Raw genomic sequence first — 23,660 nt, 5'->3', positions numbered from 1 at the left:
AGGTGGTAAGGAGACAAGGTCTATTTTTGAGGTGGTTGTTGTTGTTGTTTTTTTTTTTTTTTTCTCAGCCAATTTAAAAGAAGTAGAGATCACTCAGCAACTAAGGGATATGGGGATGGTTGGGCCTCCTGTCCCAAATCTGGAGGCTTTATTAGGGGACAGGGCCAATCCTGGCCACTCAGGGCCAGAGGACCATGGAGTCCCTAGTCTCTATCCATTAACCAATTAATTTCAAGCTTAAAGCAGGGCATGGAACGCATCCCAGCAGATATCTGTCTTGGGTAATTACCATCCAGGGCTTCTGGTTACTTCCAGTCCTGAGAAGCTTTGCCGAAACCTTGCAGATTAGGCCCCAAAGTCTACCTACCAGCCTGCAATAACATTTACCAGCCTGCGGTATTTCCTCTTAGTTTAATGCATTCTGTTGAACACGTCTCCAAACTGTGGGTCATACTTTGAATTTGTATTCATTTATTCGACAAATCATTTAGCTATTTCGTTTACTATTGTGGTCAATTTTTCACTTCTCTCTCAGTCTGAGTGTTTATCCATTTCTTTTATGTCTGACGTTATTTCCATCATGCTGTTGTTAAGAAGAAAAAACAGGTACAATGACTCACTGCCTCATCGGACAGGGGTGGCCTGATGGAGAAAGGCAGGACCATGGGGCCAGGACTGTAGCTGACCTCGAAGCTCAGCCCAGTATGGCCACCTCAGACCAACTGGGAGATGGGCAGCAGGGGCAAAGGGAGAAAAGGGGGTGGCTTCTCTGGTGGAATAGGAAGGTCTCCTCTCCTCAAAGAGGCCCTCCTGTCACCTGAGAGAGGTAAATTAGCTCTCCCCAAACACGTTATCCTATTTTCTTGCTTTATTTTCTTCATGGGTCCTTTCACTCTCTGAAATATTATTCATTTGTTTTAATGTTCATTACCTTCACCGCACGCCCCCCCCCCCCCCCAGTCCCAGTCAAGTTCATTCTTCATGGTCTATCTTGCTCACTTAAGGATTTCCACTCAACTGGGTTGGGGGTGGGGGGGGCGGTGCGGGTAGAAAGCTTCTCCAGCCGCAAAAGAGAGCCGTGCGCTCAGATGCTCCTCCGCAGGCCGCGTCTAGCTGCGCTCACAAGCCGAGCTCAGCCCGGGCGGTGGGTGGGAAGAAACAGGGAGGGGAAGGTCTGGGGGTGTGAGGGTGGAGCGGAGCCCGGCCCTGCGATCCGGCCCGGGTTTTGCATGCCACCCACTCGCCCGCTCGGCCGCGGAGAATTCCATAATCACAGCGGGCGAGAGCGGAGACTGGGAGCGAAAAATCCGGGATCCGGCAACTTTGGGCAGCGCATGCGCGCCCGCGGCGCTCCATCCCAAACACACACACATTTTTCCCCCGGACTTGGAAAGTCACCCAAAGCCGCCCCAAGTGCAGGTAAGAGACTCGGCGCTCCCTCCGCCGCGGCTCCCCCACGCCCCTCAGCTCCGGGGGCCTCCCGGGGTGCTTCCCCGCCTCGCCCCCTGTCCCGGTGCAGCCCCCCACCCCCGAGGCTGCCGCTTGCAGCAGGGAGCGGGCGAGCGAGCGAGCGAGCCAGCCAGCCAGCCTGCCTGCGCGCGGCGGCTGCCACCCAACTCCGGCAGTGCGGGAGGCAGGGGGCACGGAGGGCTGGCATCCGGGCGCGGGGCGGCGCGTCGCCCGCCGCGGCCAGGGGAATGCCCAGCGCGCGGCTCCGGGGGAGGGGAGGGCTGCTGCTCCCGGGGGTCACTTACTCCAGCTGAGGGGGCGGCGGGGTAGGGGAGAAGAGGGGGAGGTGCCAGGCGTGAGTGCAGGACTTTACAAATAGGGTGGGGGCGTCCCCCGCGCTGCAGGCTCGGGGCGGGGGGGGGGGCAGGTGCTCGCCAGTACCGGGTAATCACTCCTTCCCCCTGCGTTCCCCCCCCCCCCACCCCGGCTGCAGGGGTTCGTGCGCTCGCCAGGGCAGAGAAGGAGGCAGGGGTGAGGGGTGCCTGGGGTGACTTTGCAAGACTTTGCCCAGGGGAAGGGGTGGGTGGGGAACCCCTCCAGCCGACTCTTGTGCCCCAATACCAGGGTGTAGGTGTTACCGGCAGAGGTAGGCAGTGTTCACTTAGGCGCGGGGTGCCAAGGGGTGCCTCCGGGTGGGAAAACGAAGGCAATGGATTGCCTGACTGGGGGGAGCGGCGCCCCCGTTTTCATTTGTGCCTGGGAAGTTTGTCTCAAGTGCGCTGCTTCGGGCGCGGCAAGTGGCGCTCCTCACTCCCCCCACCCCCACCCCAGCGTCCCCGGGCGCAGGACTGGCAGCGCTGGGCACAGGGAGCCGGGGCACCGGCTTAGGGCCATGCGGCTGTCCGCCGGCGGCCGCCTGGGTCCGGGGAAAAGTTCCGGGGACTTGCCGCGGTTGTTGTGTGCGCCGGGAGAGAAGTTGCGCCCGGGGATGTGGGACGTTGGGCTGGCGGGCCGGCAGGCGGGTGGAGCGGTGCGCTCCCAGGGGGCTTGGCCGCGGTGGGCGAGGGTCTGGCGGGGTCTGTGCCCCCAGGGTGGGCTGAGGGTGACCTCGGGGCTTAGCAGTTGGGGAAAAGAAAACCCTAAATCTAGGGACGCATGGCTGAAAGAGGCACGAGTTGGAGGACAGAGAAGAGTAGCTCGTTAGGGGAGCAGGAGAGCACCAAAGGGGAGAGGGCCGGACCACCCGGTCACTTGGGGTCGACCTTCAGGGCAAAGGAGCGCGTGGTGGCTGGCAGAGGAGTGTCGCGAAGCGGGGCTCCAGGGGGCGCGTGGGAATGGGGTATATCGGGTCGGACAGACTGTCAGGGAGCTCCCGGGGCAGGGGGCCGAGTCGTGCGCCCGGGGTGAGCCGGCCGGGCGGAGCGGCGGCCGGTTTATTTTTACTCGGTGGCATTTGCAGAATGTGCAGCTGATGGCCGTCGGCCGCCAGGAAGTTTTGCTTTCTGTTCTTTCTCTCTTTCCGAAGCCAGCGCGGCCGGGAGCGGGCGGGCCGGGGAGCCGGGCCTGGGAGGGGAGGGGGCGGCCGCTCGGGTGGCAAGGTGCGGGCAAGGGGCGCGCTGGGGCGGCGGGCGGGGGCTGGCGGGCAAGGGTGGCGAGCGGCGCTGGGTCTCTGCGGAGCATTTGGGCGAATGTCTGTCCCCAGCGTTGGGAGCTCCTCGGCGAGGGGAACAGGTGTATGCGCCGTCAATCACAGCGGGAGGGACACTTTGGGGGCGTAGATTAAGATAATAATAATAGATTTTTCTCTAGGGGGTGGGCGCAGATTCTTCTTCCAAGTCGTTCCCGACCCAGGTCCGAAGTTGGGGGCGGAGAAGAGTGCCGAGGGAGGCAGGGGGGCTGCTTCTCCCTCTCCGCAAGTTCTTCCGGACCCAGCCTCAGCTTGAGAAGCGGGCCCTGGGTGCGGCGAGGACCTCCTTCCAGTCACGCTGGGGAGGGTGCGGGTGCGTGTGCGGGTGCGTATGATTTGTCCACCAGGGAAGCAGCGAAAACACCCCTCCAACAAGCCTGGAGCTCCCCCAAACCCAGCTGGATCGAGGGGGGTTGTTCGTCGCTGCCCCGGAGGAGTCTGGGGGCACGACCTCCAGACTGTGTGGTTGTCCCGGCAACACCCGGTAGACTCAAAGAGATGGGGGCGGCGAGGGGAGAAAGGCCAGGGTAGTCGCGGAGCAAAGTTGGGAAATTTAGGACGTTTCTAAGCTGGTACAAGCGCGCGGTAAGAGCGCGCGAGGGGACTGGAAAACAGATCGCCGGGTAAATTGGTGCCCCCCCCCTCCCCGCGGCGCGCGCGCGCGCGCGCACACACACACACACACACACACACACACACACGAACACCACACACACGTCGCCGTCCTAAAGGGAGCTGTCCGGGCTGAGCAGGAGCAGCTGCGCCGGGCGTGGTGAGGGGGGTAGTTGGTCCCCGGGGGCTGCGCCCGGGCTGCGCTCCACGTGCCCAGAGGGGGCGCTGGGCCGTTCGGCGCCCGAGCGCAAAGCTCCGGGTTTGCGCCTCGGAGGCGGCCAGGAGGTGCGTCCCGGGCCATCTCCGGCGACTCGCGCTGCCTCCCCCGACGCCAGTGGCTTTCCCACTTCCTAAACTTCGGCTTTGTGGTTTGCTCCTCACTGGAGCTCTCAGACCCTCTGCAGGGCAGGGTGGGGAACTTTTCCCTTCCCGGCGGCCGCCACCGTCTCTCTCTCCGGAATCCCGCGAGCTAGAGAGATTGCCCCCCGCCCCCATCTTGTTAGCCACCTTAGAGGCGGTTAACGAGAGTTTATGGGGAATATTGTTGAACTTCAGTAATCAGGTTTCCAGCGATCTTATGCCTCCTGTTTAATTTATTAGACTAGTTATTTATTCTGTTGATGATAATCTGTTGCTGGTTTCTATGGAGATGTTAAACTGATCTCTTTCAGAAATCAAACTCCATATGCACTAAAACGTTTAAAGGGGCAGTGCCTCTCTCTCTCTCTTTCCCCCTCTCTTTTGGATTTTTGTTTTTAGACTTTGCACCTTGCAGACACTTCGAGTCTTTCCCTGAGTCTCAGTGCTTTTTATTTCCTTCTTACGAAGGAGAGGAGCCGGGAGACTCGCGCTTTGTGGCAAGTACAGCTTATTATGGCTAGAAGAGAGCGAAGGCTTTGATGCCTAAGTTGCATCATCATTTAAAACAGATCATTTCACCGCCCCCCCTTCCCCATCTTATAAGAGCAAAATTCTTTCAAGATCAAAGAGTCCAATCTAAAAACACACACACACACACAAAAACAACTATTGTTAAAAAAAATAGAAAGTCAAATGTAAACCTCTCCTTTATATCTGTTCCCCTGTGTTTAAAGAATTTTTTTAGTGAGAAAAACAAAACTTGTAGCTCAGCTAATTTTTCATACTTATTAATAGTTTATCTGCCCCCCCCTTTTTAATTTAAAAAGAAGTTCAAAGTTAGATTTCTCTGCCTGTGGGGGTTGAGGTATATTTGCTTCTCTTTTAGATCCTGACCATCTGTTTTTGGAAAATTAGCCTCTGGGAAGAGGGGGAAAGTTTTTACTCAAACTTAATGGAGTACTTAAAAAAAAATTTTTTTTAATACCCAAATATTTTGCAGTCCTAATTTCTCCACTTTTGGGGGGAATATCAGTAACCTCTGTCTTGTGTATGAGAGCATATCAACTTTTTCTCTTTTTCTCCTCCTCTCCTCAGGTATTTTTCTGTAGACTTTGGGGGGTGGGGAGGAGGGTACAGTGAATTAAGAAAGTAAGGCAGAAAAAAATTATCTTGGTTTGTGACACTCTGAAAAATTGCAAACCTACTCTGAACTCAGATATTTATCACGCTGACAGATATGATACAAAGCGATTGCATTTCCTAATGATCCTCTGGGACTAAGTTGTAGGTAAAACCATTTAATGCATTTTTAATTTTAAAGTAAGGCCTGGGTTCCATTTTCTTGGAGGTGGGGGGAGTGGATGTCCCTCTCTAGAGCTGATGCTTTCTGAGTGTACTGTTTGGCTTTTGCAAGTAGAATCCCCCACCTCCTCCCCTTCCCATTTCCATTTACTTTGGGGAGGGGTGAGCCACACACAGGGCATTTGGCTTTCATAAATAAATTTATATCTGGCCAGAAGGTCCAAAACTAAATAAGAGCACACTTAAAAAAAAAAAAAAAGAGAGAGAGAGAGAGAGAAGAAAAAACAAACCTCAGACTCCACCCCTGCTATAGGAAATAAAACAGAGGCTATACTTGACTTTTTCCCCCCTCTCATGCCATCCTGGTTCTCTTTTACATTATTTTCTTTTGGAAGGGGGTGGAGTGGTTGTTGCTTCTCAGCTCAGAGGAGAGAGGAGCCATTCTTGCTATTTCCCCCTTTGCTATATTTTAAAAATCTGTTTGATTTGGATTGCAAACAGAACAGGCTTACGGGAGAAAAGAGCTCACTGTGGCTTTAAACTCAGGAGTTTGCATATTCTCCTTGTATCTTTCCCCTTTGCTAATTATTGTGTTGTTTTCAGAGCAAATATGTCATATCCATGGCGACCGGGCAGGTTTATTGTCTTTCTGAAGCAATAGCTCACATAAGTAATTAATGACTTTCTTTTTTTTCCTCTGGCTTAGGTTAAACAGATCATTCAAGGAAAGTCATATCTCTCTCTTCTCTCTTCTCTCTCTCTCTCTCTCTTTTTTTTTTTTTTAGCCCAGTGACATAAGAACATGAGTTAGAACAAGAAAATACTTTAACCAAGAAGTCAACAGCTTATTTTCCCCCATTTCTTTTAAAAGCTGAAGTGTCAGCTTTCAGACATATGAGGCTGTCATTCTGGCAGCCGTGAGCAGTGCAGTTGGAAATCCATTTGAAGGTTGTGCGGAAGGCGAAGTGTTGGCATGGGGGGGAGTAACCTGAAGGAATTTGCTTTGGAGGTAGGGGGGAAGCACTCCAAAATGAGTATTTCTCCTGTATTTAGCAGAATTTAATTAAATTGTTTACAGGAAAGAATTAATGAGTTGGTAGTAATGTGTGTCCCCCCCCCCCTTCTTTTTCCCAGTCTAGTTAATTGGAAAGACAAAGTTTTTCTTTTTTGATTCACCTTGAGCTTCAGCTTTCTCCAGCCTTTGTCTCAAGTGTTTTTTCCTGGAAAAGTACCTTTTGGAATCCCCTCTGGTTTAATATTTCCAGAATTATAGCAAAGGGGTTGTTTTTTCCCTTAGCCGTACAACCTAAAGCTGATTTCTGCTTCTCAGGAATCCACTGTGATGATTGACGATGACCTGGATTTTTTTTTTCCACTTATTTTTGAAGGGGATGGTTCTGTGAGGATGTAAAATTATAGAGCCAGCGTATCTCCCTTCTGTATTAAGTGACAGTGTTGGGGAAGGTGTAAGAAATGTTTTCCTTTTTTTTTTTTTTTTTTAAATCACCATTTATGTTCCTCCCTTTTCAAATGGACTTTTTGCTAATAAGAAGTCTTAGGATGTCATTCCTTAACTTTAGAAAGATACTAGATGTCCAACTGATACTCTCTTTTGCTCCCCCCCCCCCCCCACCAACAGGCAGGCATTAATTAAGCACACTTATACTCTGTTCTCCATCTTTTTGAAATTCCGTGTATTCCTAAGGTTTTGTGTGTGTCCTTAAAAAAGGGGAATGAGATAAAGAGAAAAGCATTTCTATTATATTTATACTCGGACACAATGAAGAAGGATATTCTCCCCCCCCCCCACCCCTCCATTTGAAGTAAGTTAAAAAAGGCTGTGAGTCAACTGAATGAATCTTTAGGCTTTTGGCATTAAAAATAAAAATATAAAGCAGAAGAGAGATTTCTTTGGTATCTGATTTCTGAAGAGGAGAAGAGAAGGCCAGGCGAGTCTGGTGCTGAGACTCCAGCGGAGTGGTAATTGAGCCCGTAACCTCTTGATGTCTATATCAGAAAAACAGACATGAGCAGAGCGAACCGAGGAGAGGCAAACAAGCCTTGTAAAGGAGGGAGCTCAAGGGGAGATTCAGAAAGAGAGAGAGAGAGATTTAATTTATAGACATTTTAAAAACTGTAATTTCATTAGGATCTGTTCTTCCCCTTCTCTGAAGGGCAGCCCGGCAGACTGATCAGGCGGCCCCTCTGCTGGGATGCACGGAGTGGTTTGGTGGGCGCGAACTTGGGCATTCGTGGAGGCTGGCGGCTCATTTGCTTGTTGCCTATTTTCCAATGGCTTCCTTATTTGGGAATTAAAAAGTCCCGAATAGCGAAAAGTTAACCATGGCTTCTGGCCGCCTGGTGATCTCCCCTGTGGGTGTCGACGCCGTGCCTCAAGCGGGTCTGTCTCCTGCCTGGCCTTTGGCACCTGTGTGTCTTCAATCTGTCGCTGGGCTGCCCGTGGTTCCAGATGCAGGAAGCCACTGGGGATGGAGGGGGGGGTGCCCCATCTCTGCCCCCCGACTCAAGTTCACCAAGTTAAGTTGCTGTGGTGCTGAGGCCACCGTGTGGGTTGGGGGTGGGGGGGGGGGAGCTAACGCCTGTCATAAATTCTGCAAAAATTAATCAACCGTTTAAGAGCCTGCACGTTAACGAGGTTGTGTGGGCAAGCCGGGCCCCTTCTACAGTTCTCCCTGCTCAAAGTCCAGCAGAGTGAGGGGTGGTCTGGAGGGTGGGGAAGAGAAGGGGGAGTTTTTTTTTTTAATCTGAATAATTGTGAACAACTAGGGAGAGGGAAGAAGAGAGAGGGGTTTATTGAATATAAATCCTCAAGTGCCCTTGTTCCATATTGTTGGAATTTTTTTTTTTCCTTTTGGTCTGGATTTGTCCTGTGTGTCTTTGGTGGAAAAGACACGTAGAGAAAGAGAGCCAAGGAGGGGGGTGGGGAGAGAGAGGGAAGGATAGAGAAAGAGAGAGAGAGAGAGAGAGAGAGAGAGACGTGTGGCTCCTTCGGAACTCATTATCATTCTTAATAAGCCTTAAGGAATAAAGAAGAGAGAGCATTGAGTGTAAATGCTGGGTAATCCTAACACTTCTCAAGGTGAGAGGAGTCTTGAGGACACAGAGAAAAGAGAGAGCAGAGAAGGGGGGCATGCAGTCCTGGGGGAGTGGCAGGCCCAGGGTTTGGGAGGCTTTGCAGGAGACCTGGAGGCTGGGGTGGCGGGGGTGGGGGGGGTGCCCATAGAAGCCCAGACCAGACGGTTGTCTGAGATGACACGACTAGCTGGGATAAGGGAAGCATCTGCCTTGGGTCGGCCCTGCCTTGGGTTGCAACGGGGAGCAGGTGCCACAGGGCCTTGGCTCCCTCCTGGGCACCGTCTCCCCAGCAGGCTCAGCTCCTGTCCGCCCCCCAACCCCCCTCCACCCTGGCCTCAGGTTCCTGGAGAAGGTCTGGGGGGTGGATGGCTTGTCCCGCTCCCTTGGGCTCCCCCACATTGTCCGCTCTGGTAAGCTGGAGGGACAGAGCGGCGGCCAGAGCTCAGCTCCGGACACTAGGTGGCTTAGAGGATCTTCGAGGTTTTTCAAGACGAGCAGCCGCTGGCTTCCTCTCTCCTCCCCGCTGGTGGCCTCTGCCGGGCCTGTCCTCTGCCGGGCCTGCGGGCAGCCCTGGCAGGCCGGCAGGAGGGTGAGTGGGCCTTGGCACAGGAGCATGGCACAGCTCCCGGGGCCAGCGCTCCCAGTGACCAGCTTCCAGGCCAGGCAAAGGGGAGGCCCGGGGGGGGGGGGCCAGGGAGGCAGCTGGGCAGGGCCACTTGAGAGGGACAGTTGGGCAGGAGATACTGCTGAGCCCATGGTGAGGAGGGGGGGGGGGTCTCTGCTCCTTCCTCTTTTGAGTTCGTGTGCCCCCTTTGAGAATCCTCTTAATAAAAAAAGGTCTCATAAGCATAAATACTACTTATTCTTTGAGGGGTTTCAGCAGATCTTATAAACCCAGCTAAGGACCCTCTAGGGTCCCTTGCTCTGGTGGGCTTCTTTCCAATTCTCCAGGACCGTTGTGGGGGGAAGGCAAGTGAGGAGGCAAAATCTGTTCTGTCCGGTCCCATCCCTGCCTACCTCAGTACTGGGGGAGCAGAGCCAGGTCAGACTGTGGCACAGCTCCCCGCCCCGTGCAGGTGGACTGGGGCCCACACTCAGATTCCCCTCTAAAAAGCCATACCTGCTCAGGTAGATGTCCCTCTACAGGACACAGGCAGCCTTCTCCTCATCCGGAGGGGCATTCTGGAGGATTCCTAGGGTATTTGAGGAATGGTCTTAGCCAAGGTCGTGTCCAAACCATGGGTGATTCTCTCTGGAGACAGAGGAGGGGCAGGAGATACAATTCAGGTTTGACTTACCATAGTCAGGTGTGTGTGTGTGTGTGTGTGTGTGTGTGTGTGTGTGTGTTTTAACTCGATGTTTCTTTTGGAAAGCAACTTCTGGGGAGCATGCAAAAAGGGGTGCGTGGGAGTTGGAGATGAAGGCTGGTGACTGAGCCGGTGTGAAACCCGGAGGGAGAGCAGGACGGGTTAATGGCGTGTGGATGCTGCTTTTCTGTTGTTTAAAAGCAGTAATGACCAGATCGCCTGCCCTGTGTGCCTTGCTGATGAGATTTACCGAAAGGAAGCCGCGCTGCCTCTCTGCTGGTCTTGGGGTGGGTAAGCGTGTGTGCGTGTGTGCGTGTGCGTGTGTGTGTGTGTGTGTGTGTGTGTGTGATGAGAAGAAGGGGTGGGGGAATCGGCTCTGCCAGGCTGGCACTCTTCCCCAGCACTAATTGCTGGCAGAGTACCCACGGGGGCTGTGCCAGCGTCTCCCGCTCCGCCCGCCCCCCTCGCCCCTGGGGAGCTCAGCTGTGCAGCTCGCTATGTGAGGGCCATTTCCGGGCCCACTAGGCCCGGGGGCTCCTTTGGGAATTTCAGGGAAATCTGATTCCTGAGGGGGGGGGGGGGCGACCATGGGCCAAGCCCAGCATCTTTGGTCTGGCAGGAGGGGACAGGGTGAGACTTGGGTGGTCCAGAGCTCCGCTGAGGTCTGGTTATAGGGGTTAGGAGACGGCGTTCCCGTTCCGGCTCTGCACTAAACCGCTGTGTGGTCTTGGGCAAGTCATTGGACCTCTCTGGGTCTCAGTGTCCTCTCTTATCAAATGGCCTCTGACCCTACTTCCCTCATGGGGTCGCCCTGCTGGTCGGCTGGCCTAGCAGCTCTGAAAGTTCTTTGAAATCATGAAATGTCATGGAGAATTGATCTTGGTCACAGAGTCACGTACAGCGTGCCCTCTGTGTCAGATGAGCCAGTTTCATATAATATGGTATCAGTCATTCCCGAGAGCCGTGGGCCTGAACATCGCGTGTGTGTAAGTGTGGTGCTGGGGTTGCGTTTTTACATCACGTTGTGCTTTGGTTCTCATTATTGGGAGCTGGGGACTGAGTTAGTGGGGGGCAGTTGCTTTTCAGACGGTATGGGGGACCCCTTTCAGGGTGTGGGGTGTACTTAACTGTTTTGAGCCATGGATTCACTGAGGAGCTGCATAGATTGCAGATTATGCATTCTGGAATTAGTTAGCTGGGGATCAAAGTCACATCCTTACGTTAGTTACTTAACTAGCCTGTGCCTCGGTTTTCTTATCTGTAAAGTGGGGATATAACATTGGCTGCCTTGTGGGGTTGATGTGAGGATTAGACGAGCTGAGGCTTGTGCTTAGAACCAGCCTGGCACCTGTGTGTGTTTCAGACTCACACGGGAGTGAGTGTGGCCACACCTGCTGCCCACCAGGGCGTGCTGTGGACGAGACAGAAGGGAGAACCTGCTCTCTGTATCTGGGGGCTGGGACTCCCGAAGGTGTGGGGTGCTGTGGTGTTAGAAACTCTGATTTTGTGTTTTATCTTTCTGGGCCACCTTGAGGTCTCCTGGTATTTAAGTCAGAAGGCCCACATTTGGAGTCAGACCCCAGAGGGGACACTGACGAGGGGTTGGTGGGGGCAGCCCCTGGGAACTGCCGCAAGGTGCTGGTGGACCCTGCCTGTGTTCACACAGCCTGTGGGCTTAATGCGGAGTGTCGGCGGGCCCCAGAGGCCCAGGGATCAGTTTCACTACCCCTCTGTTTGCACATCTGTAAAATGGGATTGGAAGCCCACCTGTGAGCCCCGAGTAAGAGCACAGTGGTCTTTTTTTTTTTTACTGAGTTTTTACTTTGAACGTTATTTCTGGCATTCACTTAGCCAGGTGAACAAACAGCACACAGTAGGGACTGCGGGGTGAAAATCCGAGGAACAACAGGCCAGCCTTGGGCCGAGGCTGAGCTGAGCCCTGGACGACCCAGCGCTAAGCGCTAAGCTCGGTGCTCAGCAAGAGAGTCGAGTTGGGGAAAGCGGGGCATGGTGGGGATGCAGCCCAGGCTTCCCCCTGCCCTTGGGTGATCCTGCCCTGGGGCAGGGGGCATGCCTCCAGGCCTGGGTGGAGGTGGGGAGGGAAGGGCCAGGAGAAGAAGCAGAGGTGGCTTGGAGGCAGTGACCTAAGGAGGCAAGGACATGGGGGCTTTGCAAAGCAGGGGGCACTTGAGGGGCGAGGGGCACTTATGGAAGATGAGGTGTATGAATCGCCACCGGCCTCTCCCATTTCACTGTGCTATGCCAAAACACCCCGGTTCTTGTTTCACTATCTGAGATCTGGGAGCAGGTTAATTTCCATGACGAACTCCAGGCCACGTGCTCAGAGGATTTATCTAATTAAACTGATGCTTTTTTTTTTTTTTTTTTCGAAGTAAGAAAGGGAGGGAGGGAGGGAGAAAAGAAAGGTAGGAAGGGAGGAAAGATGGAAGGAAGAAAAGAAGGAAGACGAAATGGAGGGAGAAGGAAGGATGGAATGAGAAGGAGGGAGAGAAGGGAGGAGAGGGGAAGAAGGAAGGAAAGGGAAGGAAGGAGAGAAGGAAGGAATGGAAAGAAGGAAGGAAGAAAAAGAGAAAGAAGAGAAAAGAAAAGAAAAAAGAAAAAGATGGGAGGGAGGGAGGGAGGGAGGGAGGGAGACAGATAAACTGGAGGCAGACCAGTGATTTTTAAATCCATGCCGGAATGGAGGAGAGGCTTGGTGGCAGAGATGGGGGTCTTCTGAGTGGGTTTCTGTCTTATGATGCTCTTAAGTTTCTTTCCAACCTGACTCTTGGGCTGGGAGGGAAAGGGGCAGCTGGAAGGATTCTGGATCCGGACTCTCCAGTACAGTAACCCTCCCGTGTGGCAGTTGAAATGAACTGAAACGAAAAATTCAGGGGTGCCTGGGTGGCTCAGTCGGTCAAGCGTCCGACTCTTGGTTTTGGCTCAGGTCATGATCTCACAGTTCGTGGGTTTGAGCCCCGCGTTGGGCTCCGTGCTGGTGGTACAGAGCCAGCTTGGGATTCTCTCGCTCTCCCTCTCTCTCTGCCCCTCCCTCACTCGTGTGCTCTCCTTCTCTCAAAATAAATAATAATAAAATTAAAACTTAAAAAAAAAAAAAAGGAAAATTCAGTTCTCCAATGAACTAGCCACATCTCAAGTACTCCATAGCCGCTAGTGGCTACTGTGTTGGACAGCAGAGATAAAGAGCCTTCCGTCATGACATCAGGTTCTATTGGACAAGAAGGGTCTAAGAGGGAAGGGCGTTTCGCTCGGAGCCTGGGCTAAAGGGATGAGTCCCCAGGGGACAGTGATGGAGGCAGGAGATGGGCTCTCTGCCCGGTGCCAAGGCCCGCGTGGTGCTGGGCCCTTCTTCCCTTTAGAATTGAGTGCACCTTTCCTCCCTTCTGGGCCAGGGCAAGCTGGCGTGTCTACACTTAGCAGAACAGGGTTTATTTATTTATTTTTTAAAATGTTTTTTTTTTTTTAATCTTTATTTTTGAGAGTGAGACAGAGACAGAGTGAGAGCAGGGGAAGAACAGAGAGAGAGGGAGACGCAGAATCCGAAGCAGGCTCCAGGCTCCAAGCTGTCAGCACAGAGCCCAACGCAGGGCTCAAACCCACAAACCGTGAGATCATGACCTGAGCCGAAGTCGGATGCTTACCCGACTGAGCCACCCAGGCGCCCCCCAGAACAGGGTTTAAATAAAGCCTTTTCTCACTTTCTGTCTTTTTGACTTTGGGCAGGGTCGTAACTGAGCGTGTGGACGTGCTGATTTGTAGGCGGTACCTGCCCCACCGGGTCTTTGCGGTCCTCACCTAAGCGACGCGTGTAAGCACTTAGTACAGTGCTGGCCACAGAGTGACCATTTGAAAAATGGGGACCACGGTTATTATAATAACTATATTATCGTTGTTGATATTATTTTTATCAAGGAGGTTTTGTGGCTGCCACATGCTTAGGGACACTCCTGGACCAAATGCTAATTTCCCTACAATCAACACTTTGCAGAATTAGTTTAAATGAGCTCCCCCAACCCCCCCCCCCCCCCCCCCCCCCCACCAATCCCTGCCTTCTGGAAGCCTATTTTGGATCCCTTTCCACCTCTCCCCATCCCTTTTTTCTTTGGACCAGAAGAAGCGTTGGAACCACCCTAGAATTAAGTCTTGCAGGCCCCTTCTACTTGTGGGAGCCCCGCCTCCCAGCACACGTAAAATTGTGCCCATGTGTGCACGCACGCACGCACACACACTGCTGGCCAAACTATGTTTAAAAAAAAAAAAAAAAAACCCGAAAAAAACCCAACGAAACACCAAAGTATTAAAATAGGGGAGAGCAGATGTGGCCCAGGCGGGGCTGGCTGGATTGTTTGGGGCTGGGGGTGGGGGTGGTGGCCTCTGGGAGGGACGTGTGTGTTTATTCCTGGACATTGCCCAGTGCCCTGTGTCCTAATGTGGAGCTGAAAAGTCCCCTGTATTGTGCCGGCTCCTTTCCCCGTGAAAAGGCAATTGAGTCAGTGAGTTCCGAATGGATTGGAGCTGACAGTAAATGAGAATTTGGCAGTGGGTAGAAAACAAGTTCCCCCACCCCTGCCCCCCACCTCACACACACTCACTTATCCTTCCCTAAACTCCCAACGCTCGCTCGTTGGGGTTTTAGAGGGGTTTTGAAAAACAAAAATTCCGGTTTCTTTTTGTATGTATCAACATTATAAGTGGGGGTTCTGCCCCAGCCTGCCCCCTCCCCCAGGGACGGCCGAACCCGCTCCCCATCGCCTCCGTGGCTCCGCCAGTGATCCCGAACGAGTTAAAGGCTGAATCAACTCTAGACCCAGCTGTACATTTTTACTCTGGGTTCCTGAATGGAGCGATGTGCTATGCTCAGCACGATTGGAGACTGTCTGCCCCGGGTGGCCCACCCGGCCCCCACCCTTGCTGGGCTCCACCAGCTTCTATGGGACCTGCTCCTGGCAACTGGGGAGGTGGTGGCCCATGCTGTGGGGACCTCGTCTGGTGGTCCCCACTTCCAGCCTCCCGTGAGAGACCTGTTTTATCTTGAGTGGAAAGCGTGCATCGTCTTGAGCTGGTATCATGCCTGGTCTGCAAAGGAGGCTTACAATTTTGAGGTTTGTATATGCCGTGGGCCCTGCCCCTGCCTCCCCAGCCCCCAGTATTTCCGCCACCCGTGGTGCCCACACCAGTAAATTGGTCAGCAGACAACTACTTGCACCTGGCCCTTGTAATGGCCACTGTGGCACTGTGTGACTTTAGACACATCCCTAACCATCGGGAGCCTCAGTTTCCTCATTTGCAAAAGAAGAACGGTCACAGTGCCTCTAGCATGGGGCTGCTGTAAGGATTAAATGGAATAATGCTGGGAAGGTCCTTGACATGGGGCCTGGCACATGGTAACAACGTAGCTGTTATTGCTACCTATTATTCCTTGCTCGCCAGCTGTTATCAGGAAGGCAGGAAGGCAGGAAGGCGGAGGCGCTCAGGCCTGTTGCCGTGTTCAGGCCCCAGGATGCCCCAGCCCAGGCTGGAGCCTTAGCACCCCAGCCCAGAGGCTGTGGTCACCAGAATTCTGCCGAAGCATACTTGCCAAACCAGCAGGGTGAAAGTCAGGAACAAGCCAGAGGAGTACAGAGCACTGGAGGGAGCAGGGAGAAGGCTTCGCACACCCAGGGCCGGGTTCACGGACCCCCGAGGTGGCAGCCGCTGGGCTGGGCTGGCCTCCCTGAGCCAGGGGAGTGTTGGCTCCCAGGTGCTGGCGCCATCTTGGTTCTCCTTGGCTTCCCCTCAGCGGTCGGGAGCGTGGCCCTTGCCCTCCCACAGGAGCAGGTGGCCTTTGCAGCCTGGCACCTGTTCCTGGAGGGCGGCTGCCAGGAAGGCGCAAACCTGGGGATCGCCCAGTGTGTCTGCCGAGTCCTTGCACGAGGCCTGTTTACTCCCTGGAGGGGCTCGCCTGGGCCTGACCTGGTGTTAGAGGTCAGAGCAGGGCTTGTTCTGTCGTCCAGAGCCCCCCCTCCAAGCCCTGCAGGTGAGTCACAGAAGAGTCACAGGAGAGCCGGGACCGGCAGCCTGAGGTCTGTGTGCTGGGAGCTTGCTGAGGGAGCGAGGGGAGCCAGGAAAAGGGACGAAAGATGTAGAGGAAATTGGCGAGGATACAGGTGAAGCGTCTTGCTTTTGTCCCCAAGGGGCAGCAAGCAAGCCGTGGTGATTTTACATTTGCAGCTTATTAAAAGAGGAAGGAAATAGACATTTTTACTGAGCACCAACTATGTGTCAGATGCTGTGCTGTGACTTTCCGTGGGATTGAAGGACACAAGGCAGGTCGTGGTTTGACTCCTGTTGTACCACCGGTCAGGAAATCAGGCTCAGAGAGGTTAAGAAATTTACCCGAGTTTACCCAGCTGGCTAAAGGAGAGCCGGAGTTGCAATGCAGGCTGGCATGACTCTGAAACATGTGCCTGGAAAATATAACCGCATTTTAAATAGGCTTTGAAAATAAATAAAGGAAAAAATTCACGCGTAGTTTAACTATCACCTCTTCTAGTATTTAGTGTATTTCCTTCTGGTGTTTTTTTTTTTTTTTTTTTTTTCCTTTGGTGACCGTATGTATTTGTATAATCTGCAATTTACGTAATTATAACCATAAGAGAGTATGGGCTTTAGCTGAGAAGTAAGAGGGAGAGAAGGTCGGTCCCCTGAGCTGGGGCCACAGATTGATTCTCAGCAAAATGGAAATCTGGCTTTGGCCCTGAGCCATCTTTTCCGTAACGAGGTTCCCGAAGTGGCGTTGGAAAAAGCCAACTGGGGGGAGTGGACGGGCAGAGAAGACCCTTGCGTTCCCTCCTGGGTTGGTTTTGCACAGTTAAGTGGTAGAATTTTCCTTTTAACTCACTTCCTTCTTGCTTTTGACAAATGGGAATATTTGTACCATTTTCCCGAATGACCTCCTCTCCTTGGGGTAATGAGAAAATGAAAGTCTTTGCTAAGTGCTTTGAGATATTCAGATATAAAAATGGAGAGCGGAGTGTTGTCATGGGCCTTTTGCTGCCAGGGCGCTTCACAAAGAGGAAGTTCAGCTTGTGGGGGTGAAGGTCAGCGTGGGGATGAAGGCCATTGCTGGAACCAACGTCTCTCTGGGCACGAGGGCAGGGGCGTGCGTGGCCGGGTACAGGATGGGCCGGGTTTCGGTGGAGCCTCTGCTTATCCTCCGGGTTCACACTCCAAGGCCAGGGTGACCCAGCTCTTTCAGGCAAAGCCCCCACCTCGCCTAGAAGCGTGTGTGTAAATGATTCGATTCATGGAAAGGTCTCCCTCGGCCCCCTTCTCCCCCTCTGGCTTCGTAGCTTCTCCCCCTCTGGCTTCATCGCGTCAGCCCAAGAATAACAGGGCGGAAGAAATACCGTGTCACCTGTACAAGTAATAATGTTGAAGATGATTTCGAAACATGGAAAAATGTTTATTATGTGAGTGAAAAAAACAAACACAACACCGAAGGCCAAGTGAACGCCATGCTAGAAACTATATAAAAAATCACAAATGCGGATGGACAAAGCTTGGAAGCTAATCCTCCAAAATGAAAATTATAGCATGGGCGGTGAGACCACGGTGATTTGTTTTTTATTTCACAACATTTTCTTTAAATTCCCCCTGTGATTAAAAACCAACAAAGCCAACGTGGCGGCCCAGTAGGGAGCCTGGGGAGGGGGAGGGGGCGGGGCAGCGCCAGGCGTGAGGGCGCCTGCACCCACGGCCCCCGCAGGGTGCTGAGCTCACCGGCTGTGCCAGCCACAGAAACCTATGAGATCTCCAGAAGCCGAGGCGTATCGGTGACTCAGACCTTCGTGTTATGCTGTTCAACAATAGCTTTTGTCCTTTGCCCAAAACCCTAGGCCAGTGTGTTAAAAAAAATTATAAAATTATGAGATAGTTTGTACTTAACTTACCAGCCTGTGCCAGCTTCGGGTGCTTTATTTATTCAAGGTGGGGAGGCAGGGAAGGCGGGGTGGGGGCGGGGGGCAGACAGAAAGGAAAAGAAAAACAAGGTAGAACTCGGACAAGGCCCAAGAAACGTTTGAGCCTCACCAACAAACTTTCTTTTGTTTCCCCGGTGGGGAGAAAAAAAGAAGGAGGAAAAAATGAAGTGGGCCAGGTTGAACCAAATAAAACTCCTCACGTTTTGTACACGGGGTTGCTTCTTGCAGTGGGTTTTGCCTTTTGTTTGTTGCGTAAGAAAGCTACTTTGGGAAGCTCATCTCTGGGCCAGAGCCTGATGAAGGTAGGACTGGAGGGGCCTGGGTGGAAAGGGCTGGAGCAAGGACAGCCAGGTTGGGCTCTGGTGACCGTGGGTGTTTCGCTTGGCTGTTGTGGCCGATAATGCCCAACTGCCAACAGCCATTGCCTCCACTTCTAGTTGGGTTTAAATACAATTCCTACATCCTGGTGTCCCGGAAGCAGCTCTTAGCCCGTGGGACTTGGAATTCCTTGTGAATCAGGAGCGAGGTGCAGTGCCAGGTTGGACTAGAATGTCCACTGGAAGACATTTTGAGGATGAGATTCAGGAAGAAAGGGCTTGGGCGGGTAGAGTGGGGAATGGGGGCGTGTGGGTGATTGTGTATGTGTGATTGTGTGTGGTTGTGTGGTCGTGTATGACCGTGAGTGCGTCCGTGTGTGTCCCCTTAATCACTTTTTTCCCCAGTTGTAATAGCTGGGCTGAACAAAACTTACGGCGGCCTTATATATATATTTTTTCCCGTATTACCTTGTCTTGTCTCCCTGGCCCAAACGACGCCTCCTAGTGAATGAACCTGTCAGGTAGCCTGGACCCTGGGCGGATTGGTGAGTCTTTCTTCAAGATTAGTTGAAAGGATTTTGTGGGAATAATCCAGGGTCTTTGGCCGCTGTTTGACCAGTAAGAGAAGGCAGTCATCTATCTATCTATCTATCTATCTGTCTGTCTTTAAGTTTATTTACTTATTTTGGGAGAGACAGACAGAGCACAAGTGGGAGAGGGGCAGAGAGAGAAGGGAGAGAGAGAATCCCAAGCAGCCGCCATGCTGGCAGCTTGAACCCACCAAGCCGTGAGATCGTGATCGGAGCCGAAATGAAGAGTCGGACGCTTGTCCGACTGAGCCACCCCAGGTGCCCCAAAGAGCAGTCTCTTAGGTTAGAGGCAAAGACACAGGTGGCCTGTGGTGGCCTGGCCTGGAACTCAGCTGTCCGCGTCTGAGGCCCTGACGAGGCTTCCAGCCCTGCCTCCCCGTCTCACCTTGTCCAGGCCATGTTGGGAACAGATTTGCAGTGGAGCTTCTGAGGCTCTGTGGGCTTTCACGTGCCTTCTTGATCTTTCCGTCCTCGTGATCGTTACTGCGAGGAAGGCAGTACAGGGGTTCTTGTGCCAGATGAAGAAACTGAGTCCCAGAGAGGAGAGGCAGCTTGTCCACGATCGCACAGCTAGTCCGTGACAGATGTGGAACCGGGACAGAGTTTGGGGCCATTTGGAAACAGGGTCGTCTCCGCCAGTGGCTTGGGGCAAGGCTGACGGGTCCCAGACGAGGACTTCTGCTTTCCTCCTCTTCCGGGAAACAGAGGGACCCTTTTGGAGCATCGGACGCTTTGTGGCTGCGGTTGGAGTGACTGGTCTGGTTTTAGGGACTCTGTTGAGAGGAAAGAGCCCTGGATGGCGAGCCAGGACAAGGGGCCTTCTAGCCCCACCTCTGTCGCCCGGGAGCAGCCACAAGACCTCAGCTTTGCCGTCCGTGTACAGAATGAGAGGCTGGCCCCAGTGGTTCCTCGTCTCGTCCCCCGTCAGGACAGCTGAACTTCCTGCCCCGGTCCAGCGTCCCCAGCTGTGCCGTGCAGCAAACCCTCTCCGCCAACCTGTCAAACCAGAGGCGCCAGTTTCCTCAGGGCTCCCACGAGCTCCCTGCCCCTTTCTTATGCCAGGGAGAGCCTTTGCAGGCTTGTGGAGCAGTGCCCCCGGCCCATGCCCCATGCACCTGCTCATTGATAGCTGCGTGTCTGAATGTACCTTGTGTCGGAGCCCTTTGGTTTGAACTTGCTGAGTACTGAGAGGCCGAGACGTGAGGAAATTACGAGCAGGGGAGAGACGTGGTACCCTCTGACAAGAGGCAGCTGTGGTGACAGGGGTAGGCGCCATGCCCAGGGTGAGCGCCATCTGGGCAGGAGGCCTGGCTTCCAGCTGTGGGGGCTCCGGAAGGGCAGAGACCGGGAGGAATGATTTTGAAGGCACTACTATGGAGATTAAGGGGATGAGAATGTAAATCTCAAGTAAAAAGGTAATTGAATGTAATAGCAAACACTGCTCGCTCTATGTTAATTTTAGCTCTTCCCCTGGATACAAGGCGCTGTATTAGTGTTTTATTACCATTTTGTTTGCACTAATAAAATAGTAAAATTTATTTCAAGGAAGTTGAAGGATGGTTTTACAATGCAAATTTGAAGAAATTGGACTTTTCATTTATGCCTCTGCTATTTTAAACCCTGACGGGTGTAAATTAGCTACAGGGACCGAGCAGACCCCACTGATGGGGACTTGGGAGGCGGGAGCCCTGGCAGAGGTTCCGGACTAGCTCAGAGCAGAAAGTAGACAGTGTTCTGCAGAGAGGCTGGAGGGGCACAGGGGTCTGACTGGGTAGGACGGGGAGGTGGGCGAGAGAGTGTCAGGCCCAGAGGACTCTGGGTAGTAGACGAGCATGTACGCACTGAGCCTACGGGAAGACCCACGTGGCCACAGACCTCAGGGCTGTGTCTTTATCCTCTCTGCCCTTTGGCCTCCTTCCTGTCTTGACATTGAGCCTCGATTAACCAGGTGACTCCTCAAGGAGAACTCAGCAACCTCTTCCCTCTGAGCCTAGAAAGGAGGGGTAGACCAGATGTCACACACACACACACACACACACACACACACACACACACCCTTTCTAAAGGGGCTGAAAATTGAGGGGAGCAGTAGGAATGTGGAGGAAAAGACCCTGAGCCTAAAAGGAGCCAAGAAAAAGCATCCCCAGGCAGGAAACCAGCCCAGCAGAGGTTCCGACATGTGTTCCCCTTGTCTCTTCTTCCTTCTGACCTGTGCATTCTTTTTTTTTTTTAATTTTTTTAATCTTTATTTATTTTTGAGAGAGAGAGAGAGACAGAGCGTGAGTGGGGGAGGAACAGAGAGAGAAGGAGACACAGAATTCGAAGCAGGCTCCAGGCTCTGAGCTGTCAACACAGAGCCCGACGCGGGGCTCAAACCCATGAACCGCGAGATCATGACCCGAGCCGAAGTCGGACGCTTAGCCGACTGAGCCACCCAGGCGCCCCAGACCTGTGCATTCTTAAGAAACAGGAAGCAAAACGTTTTTCGGGAAGCCAGCATCCCTTCAGAAGGGTTGGGCCCAGTGGTCCCAGGTGCGGTAGTAACGAAAAGCCTGGAGAACCGAGCCAAAAAAAATAAAAATCCAGTTTGTCCGAATTTTAGGGAAGCAGATGAGGGCACGGGAAGGTGGAGACGGGAAGGAAATAGGTGATCGGAGAGTTTCATTTTGAGTTTTGGGTGAAGAATTCAGGTTGATGCTTGTTTCATCCAAACCGGTTTGTTTATCTCTGAGAAATTATCAGCAGCAGTGGCCCGAAGCGATGCACTGGGGGACCAGCTTCCAAAGGGTAGGGACCCGAACAAGTGTACTGATGTCTGGCGAGGCCTGCAGCGTGTATTGCCCAGGGTTCTCTGGCCGCCTGCCTGATGTGGGGGAAACGGTGAGCTGGTGACACGGGTTTCCAGCCCCAACCCTCGGTTTTGTGGGTTTTTTGTCAGTGTGTTCTCTCTGCCTTGGTTGGGAGTGTCTGTGTGTGTGTGTGTGTGTGTGTGTGTGTGTGTGTGTGTGTTTGATGCAAAGATTCAAAGTGTGGATACTGGCAAGACTGGAGCTGAGAAACTGAAGCAGATCAGAGATGGCAGAGGCAACTGAAGATTTCCTTGACTGCAGACGGCGTGAGCTCTGGGTGTTAGCGCGCTGTGGGTCGCAGGGAAGTTGGCACTGGAGCAGAGGAGGGTGGGCACTCTGCTGGTGGCTTTTCTAGTGCCTGTGGGGTGACGTTTGGAGCAGACTTGGGTTCTGGGACATCTCCAAGGCTCAGGCCTCCGGCCACAGAGCCTGCACCCCACGTGCTTCTTGCCAGGGCTGGAAAGTTCTGCGTCTGGGCCTCGTGGCTTCCTTTTGGATGAGGGGTCTGCAGATGGCATTTCTGGGGATCTGGGGCTCGTGCAGGAGACAAGGGACTCTAGGCCCAGCCCCATAACAGGCCAGGAACCTCTTGTCCCACTGCGGGGTAAACAGGAGGGCCTGGTGGCTGAGGGGACAGAGCGGGAGGACCTAAGCTGGCCGAGGTGGCCCCGGCGAGGACAGCTTCGAGAGGGCTGCTGAAACAAACCAGAGACGAGGACATTTAAAAGTGGTGCGACTTTTAGCGTCTGAAATGGTTTCCGATTCTCTGAGAGCGGGGAGGTGCATGGCTGTGTACCCAAGGATTTAGAGAGTGCACCAGGCAGAGGGGGGTTACACTCCGGGGGGGATTTCAATCCAAAACTGTAATTACATCAAGGAGCAGACGGAAATGGGAAAAGAGGATTAGTGGTGTGGCCTAGTGATGGAGGTGGCTCCAGGGGCACCTTACTTAGGCCCCGCCTCTGCGCCAGCATCACAGCCAAGGTGGCTCCTCCCGGACCACCCCGGGGCACAGCCGGGACCCTGGGCACCTCTTCTCTACTTGTCTACTTGTCTTCTCTACTTGTCTACTCTTAACTGTCCCCAGGCCACCGCTGGAGAGCAGAGGCTCTTCTGTGAAACTCCAGGACTGCCACCCGCCCTCTCTGCTTCCTCCCGGGGCTGGCTTTCACACATCAGCTCCAGCCTGGATAGAAGGAAGCTCTATGTGGATTGATTTGGCTTTCTTTTCGGCATATGCCTGTGTGTTCGGAAGAGGGTGACCCTAGAGGACACCGTGGATTGCTCTCCTAGGTGGCCGTGGTAGTTCCCTATCTGTGGTCTTGTCCCATTTGGTTTGGCTGGGCCAGTGCCTGCAGCCTGGTCCGTAGCCCCTCTCCAGTGGCCCTTTTAACCGGAAGAAGAGGCGGCCAGAACTTCTAGGTCTTTGGCCCACAAGCCTGTGACCCTTCCTGTCATCCTACTCAGCCCCCCGGGGTGTGACGGTGGCATCCCCAAGTATTCCAAACCCCCGGCTCACCTTTCTCTTCTCCCTGCCCCCCTTCCCTGCACCTGTCAGCTGTTTCATTGACTGTCTGGCTTGGCTGCCACCCATCCTACCTCCCAGGCCAGCTCCTCCCCTGCCCCCCTCCCCCCAGGCCCACACTCCCTCCCTTCCTGTCTCTGCCCACGTCTGTCTCTACCTGCCCGTCGCCGGCACACCTGAGGATGCGAGGCTGCCTAACGGAGCGCGGGGATGGTTCAGGGTGTTTACCAGACAGCAGGGATAAGGTATTAAATCCTGTTGCTGTCTTCCCAGGGCCAGGTTCCTCAGATGGTTTTCCAAATTCCTAATCTCGGTGCCCACATCCCTGCCCAGCCCATGTTTGATGGGAGCTTTCCTTTCCGATTGAAGCTGAACCGAGCAGGATCTGTCGTGAGGCTAGGTCTGGCTTCCCACCGGTGCAGTGATAACATGGAGGTCCAGCCCCTTCCTCTCTGGTTCTTCCTTCCTCCCCTCTTTCCTTTCTTTGGGCATCTTAGAGAGTGGGGGGCCAGGATTCTGCCGCCAGGTGTTCTAGAGCCTTCTTGAGTGCCCCTCTCCCCACCAGTTTTGTCTGGAGGCCACCT

The 23,660-nt window shown here is 53.5% G+C and overlaps 1 protein-coding gene across 1 annotated transcript in view; it reads left to right on the top strand.

The window, feature by feature from the left end:
* The first annotated feature begins 1,261 nt into the window (after window positions 1-1,261).
* CASZ1 (castor zinc finger 1) overlaps window positions 1,262-23,660 on the top strand; it is a 149,110-nt gene continuing 126,711 nt past the window's right edge. Inside the window, exon 1 of the mRNA XM_045482145.1 lies at window positions 1,262-1,419. The gene's annotated coding sequence lies outside the window, so the exon portion shown is untranslated. The remainder of the gene's footprint in view (window positions 1,420-23,660) is intronic.

The sequence above is a fragment of the Leopardus geoffroyi genome, chromosome C1 (assembly GCF_018350155.1).
Source record: "Leopardus geoffroyi isolate Oge1 chromosome C1, O.geoffroyi_Oge1_pat1.0, whole genome shotgun sequence".
Taxonomy (NCBI): Eukaryota; Metazoa; Chordata; class Mammalia; order Carnivora; family Felidae; genus Leopardus; species Leopardus geoffroyi.
Note: the sequence above shows the minus strand (reverse complement) of the source record. Positions and strands in the feature narration are given on the sequence as shown.